The sequence below is a fragment of the Vicia villosa genome, linkage group LG4, assembly GCF_029867415.1.
Source record: "Vicia villosa cultivar HV-30 ecotype Madison, WI linkage group LG4, Vvil1.0, whole genome shotgun sequence".
In the NCBI taxonomy this organism is placed as follows: domain Eukaryota; kingdom Viridiplantae; phylum Streptophyta; class Magnoliopsida; order Fabales; family Fabaceae; genus Vicia; species Vicia villosa.
Window position 1 is genome coordinate 28,537,082 of NC_081183.1, and position 5,936 is coordinate 28,543,017.

At 34.6% G+C, this 5,936-nt stretch overlaps 1 non-coding gene across 1 annotated transcript; it reads right to left on the bottom strand.

Moving 5' to 3' along the window:
- Positions 1 to 2,907: 2,907 nt before the first annotated feature.
- On the bottom strand, positions 2,908 to 2,980 carry TRNAF-GAA (transfer RNA phenylalanine (anticodon GAA)). Its single transcript has one exon. It is a non-coding gene; the product is annotated as a tRNA-Phe (tRNA).
- Between the last annotated feature and the right edge of the window lie 2,956 nt (positions 2,981 to 5,936).

The following is a 5,936-nucleotide window of genomic DNA, read 5'->3' on the forward strand; positions in this document are numbered from 1 at the left end:
TCACCTTGGCGGGTGGACTGGTGTAGTTTGAGTTGCATGCGAACCAGGATAACATGAAGGTGTTCTTTATTGTCTAGCCTTTCATTTAATCAAGAGCTTTCACGCATATACTCATCAGAAAGTTTTACACTTATGCTTTCGAAATACATTCTTAAATACAATGAGAAAGATAAGTAACCAAATGAAGAAGTGTTCTCAAACGAAAAAGAAATCTCTAAGAACACAATTCAAACCCCCCTTTCTTGTGTTTTTCTCCACCTTCAAGTAGCGCGTTGTCGGGCGAAATTTCCTGGGAAGAAACTTAAATTTAGGGTTTTATAACACATTTTTAGGGTATGTTTTGGGTAATTTTTTATCCCAAACCATTATAGATCGTTCTTTGGTAGAGAGTGGCTATAAAACAACAATGGAGCTTGCATAAAGATGATCTGAAGTCAGATTTCTCATCAATCAGAGCTGACAACCCGGGAGATGTTTGGTTCTTCTTCATTCTTCTTTATGTATTTCTCTATTTGTTAGGTTTTGTTTGTAAGCTTACTTTAAATTTATGTATATATGTTGATCATGGTGTTGTATAAAGCTTGATTTACAAATCAATCTTGATGTCTTCCTTAATATATTTGCTTTATGTTTGGATTTGTGTTGTTATAGACATACACCTCACAAATCTTGATTAAGGATAAATATCTACTAGTTTCTAGATGCTAGAGATAGGTTTAGAGCTAATAATCACTATGGGTACCGAAGCTTAATGCTTCTGTGTTGTTTAAGTCGCGTGAGACATCACCGACGAGAGTAATACGGTTGTTCTCATAACTTTGCGTTAGACATAACCTGAGTTGTGGTGCATCTCATAGGTGTTTCAGAAATGGACCCTTATGTTAGAACAAGAATTATTTTGATCAATATTCTATGTTTTGATGATAACATTATATATGAATTTTGTATAAGACAATGTGGTACTCTAATCCTTAGCATTTTCCATTTCAGGAAATACATAAAGAGTATGCACAAATCAGCGCTTAGAAGCATTGACTCGGAAGGTTCTGGATGGCTACATCAGAACATGCTCTGGCAAGACATCAGAAGATGGTCAAGCAGAATTAGAACATGAACTATGAAGCATCAGAAGAACATGAAGTCAGAATCAGAAGCACTGAAGTTCTGAACGGTATCACGCTCAAGCTCTTCAAAGTCAGAAGACAAGAAGATGCTCTACACCAAGCTGTTGACTCTGAAATTCAAACGTTGTTATCTACAAATCTGAGTTCAGAAGCAAGTACAAGATGACAGGCTATTAAGTCTAATCTCTGACTGACAAAAGGAACGTTAGAAGCTACAAAAGGCAAAGTCAGTAAAAGCAGCAAAAGCATGGCTCGAGGTAGTTGACAAAAGTGTGAAACATTAAATGCAGCGTTGTACTATTCACGCAAAGCATTAAATGAAACCCAACGGTCATCTTCTCTCAAACGCCTATATATAGAAGTTCTGATCAGAAGCAGCAAAGACAACACTTGTGCAATATACCAAAACGCTGTCAAAATCAAAGCTCACGAACTTCATCTTCAACCTCACAAACTCTTGTAATATTTAGTGAGTGTTAAGCTTAGAACTTAAGAGAAATATCACTGTTGTGATTACAGCTTTATAAAAGCAATCTTACTCTTGTAAACATTATTTTACATTGTTTGTAAAAGGTTCCTAGAGTGGTCAAGTTGTGATCAGTAGACTCTAGAAGACTTAGAAGTTTTCTAAGTGGTGATTTCCTAGAGTGATCAAGTTGTGATCTGTAAACTCTAGAAGACTTAGAAGTTTTCTAAGTGGATAACCATTGTAATCAGTTGGATTAGTGGATTAAATCCTCAGTTGAGGTAAATCACTCTAAGGGGGTGGACTGGAGTAGTTTCGTTAACAACGAACCAGGATAAAAATAATTGTGTTCATTGTTTTTATCTTACAAGTTTTTAAAGTCACACTTATTCAACCCCCCCCCCCCTTTCTAAGTGTTTTTCTATCCTTCACCTTATGTGAGAGACACATGATGATTTTGACGAGTATGATAGGTTGAGTACAACTAATCGATAAATTTAAGTTTGAGACGAGTAGTTTAAATTCATGCCTGATAAGTTTCTCCTCTCTAAAGAATGAATTTATTTTCCTATTCATATATTTTACTTTCTGTACCTTAAACCCGATTCAAATCCAAACTCAGAAACGCGGAAACTATTGAACAACATTCTTTTCCTTGCACCGATCAGAATCGGCTAAAATCAATGAAAACCAAAGAATCAGCAGTTTTGAAATACCAACGAGTTAAATGATTGTTTTTTCTCAAACAAAACACATCTATTTAATAATTTAAAATACAAAAGTATAAGTAGACTTTATACAAAACTTATTTAAAACAATTTTTTCTTTAAAATTCTTTTTATTAATTTAAAATTTATGTTTTAGTGTGTGCGATGACTATGTTTAGAATTTGAATTTAAAGAATAAATTTATAAAATTATGATATATTTTGAAAATTTGAAATTTTATAAGTGTCTTGATTTTTTTAAAGATAAAGTCATTTGATTTTCTCGGTTTAATAACTATATAGTTTTATTATAAAGATCGATTTATTCAACCGAGTTATTCAATTTAATTCAGTTTAATCATACAGTTCGATATAATATTCTCGTCGGTTTGATAGCTGATCCGATTTTTAAAATATTGGTTATAGCCTTTATTTATTTAGTCATAAATTTTTATTATTAAAAAAATTAAAACTTTATCTTTATTAAAACTTCTAATTTTTTGAAAACCCCATTTTACCAATTGTTTAGTTGGTCTGAAGACAAATTTTGGTGTTGGAACGACGGCAAAGCAAAATTCAAGTCGAAGAATAAAATGAACTTTTAAAAAGGTTGCGGTGAGCGTGGATCGAACACGCGACCTTCAGATCTTCAGTCTGACGCTCTCCCAACTGAGCTATCCCCGCTGTGTGATAAATCCCAGCGACGTATTAATGCACTATATACTGAACATGTAACTTCTGAATTGGTTGCATCCAAAGCTTCTATGTTGGTTGAATTGTTTTTGCTATCTGATAATTGATTTGATTTCTGAATTTTGGTTAGTTGATTTCAATCTTACACATATAGAGAAATATTGGATTTTGGTTATTGTTTGAATTTCAGTCGATATAGAGTACAGATGTTGCAATGTTGCGATGTACAATTTATTCTTTATGATAAAAACGGTAAATAAAGGTATCGGTATCGGCACCATCTGATACCGTTCGTTCGCAGCTATTTTTACGGTAATGGACTGTTTTTTAAACCTAAGTCCTCTGGGTTGAAAAGTCACTGATTTACCTATACTAACAATCATTCAGATTTGCTTGAGTGTGTTGTGTGTTAATTTCTATTCTCATGTTGCAGTAGTATGTCACTACCAAGGATACTGACCTCTTTGAGAGGAGAGTAGGGCCTTGCGTTAGAAAAATGGACACTAAAGCCAGAATTTCAGAAATTCTTGCAATCTTTTAGTGATGATGTTCCAAAGGAGAATAAAGGTAAACATTAATGTGAGGGTTGATATTGGTTGGGCTAGTAACCTTTTGATAAATTCTTAATTGTTGGGTCTTGGGAACATGTTTTAGTTGACATGATTTACAATCTTTAACAGGTGCAAAAACCTTGGGAAAGATATGTTTTTTTGCCACTTCTAAAGTTAAATAGATTAAATAGGTTCTGTCATTGCGAGTGCTGAGGATGTCATTCAATCCGCTAACTTATTCGACATAAGCTATCAACATCAACTTATATATTTGCTGTCTTATAGTGTCCATAACTTTGTATATGTTTTATAAAATTTCAGGTATGTGTGTGTCGTGTGTGTGTATCCACGCATGTGGTGATGTTTATTAACTTCAATTTGTTAAATTTTTAGTGATGCGTATGTGTTATTGTCAGTACCATGTTCGGTGTTCATGTCTCTGTCGGTACTTGGTTTAAGGGCAGTGCAAAGAAATGTAAGCAAAGCCGATGACATAGGTGATATTTGGAGGGGATGGTAAAGACTGACCCAATATGCAGACCCAAACCACTTAAGGAGTTCTAGGAGACTGATGTATATCTTTTCCTGCATCACCTAGTGCCGCCGCACTAGAGCACGTCTCCCCTTTGATCATAGTCATTGATCTCCATCCAACGACCATCTGACCCTCCACGATAACTACGTGACAGTTGTTACTAATACTTGAGGACCGAAGTGCTAACTTTTTTATAAATACTATCAAATCACAGGAGAACCGCCACCACCGCATTGGAAGCACTTTCAAGGAGGTCGTCATCAAGATATCAACAATTATCTAATAAGAAATAATTAATGTACTTAAAAATTCAAAGAGAGTATTATAAAAAAACAAAAAAAAAATTCTTATATTTAATCACGTACTTGTGAGATGAAATAGGCTTGTTTGTTTGAGCCATACCATGTGGTTCTAACCAATTCTGTCAATTCAATGAATTAGATTTTAGTATTATTATTTTTCCCGCCTATTTAAAATGTGTAGTTGATGCTTTTAGTTTTTCTTCAGTCTGTACTGAATTTGGTGCTTAAAACTTTATCTTTATTTTGGTTAACAAAATTTATATAATCTCTACAAACCCCATTTTGCCCCTTCAAGAAGCTTCAATTTGTTTTAGTCGTCTTCAATTGGTGCAGGGAGCGAGGGCAAAGCAAAACTCAAGTTGAAGAACAAAATGGTATGCAGTGAGCGTGGATCAAACACACAACCTTCAGATCTTCAGTCTGACGCTCTCCCGCTGTGTGACAAATTTAAACAACGTATTAAGCCATTACATACTAAACATGTAACTACTGTACCAGCTCTCGGCGACAAGTGAAGAAGATTCTCTGTGCGGTGGCGCGTGGTGAAGGATGGTCGTCTTTGCACAACCCCAGCGGCGCGATTAAGAGTTTTAACACTAGTTGTGACTCTACTTAGAGTCTGTTTGGCAAGGCACAATCACAAGCTTACAACCTATAAGCTCATATCATCAAAATAAAGTAATTTGGCAACAATTTTTTTTTCTTGCCTTATAGCATTCTTTTACTAGCTATAATGTTTTTGATAAGCTACTTCAAGTAGCATTTGAGCTTATGACTTAAAGCATATACATTTTTCCATCAACTTTACCTGTGTATTATTATCTTAATTGAAAAACTCAAACATTAGTTAAAATTAAATTCGTATGCCATTTTATATTTATCTGTTAGTTCAACTGTTAATCTTACCTATTAGAATAGAATAGTATCACATCAGCTGTAATAATGGCTGTTATCTTTTCTCTTTGTATTCTAGAATATTCTGCCACATGGCAGCTATTGATAGGAGCAGTTGTAAACTGCTGAATCATGAAGGGATAATAAAATCAAATCACGGTTGAGTAGCCTAGTGGATGGAGTTCACCTTATTAAGGATGGATAAGTGGGATGTTGCAGGTTCGAGCTTGTCTTCCTGCACCTGATGTCCCTACATAACTACCAATTGAGCTACCTTAACGTGACAAATCACATCTCATTTTGTTATTACCAAATACTACAAATTCTATTTGCTAGCATACTTGTATCAGCTATCAACGTTAACTAATTATGTTTCTGGTAAGATAAGCATGTGATGCAAATAAGGTGGATATACATGGCGGTTTTGAGCTCTCCGCAATGGTAAATATCGGCCGATATTGCGGATATACATGGCGGTTTTATGCTCTATTTTAATTCATCGTCGATATACAAACACCTTTAATTACATTAGATAAAAAGCTACCATAACTCCATAAGCCAACTAGAACACAAAAGTGGTTGGCATTTGAGATGATGAGGAGGCAGATATTAAGGGAGTGGAGTTTCTCTATTCTTATCCTTCTTTATAATGGTTTACCTATCTC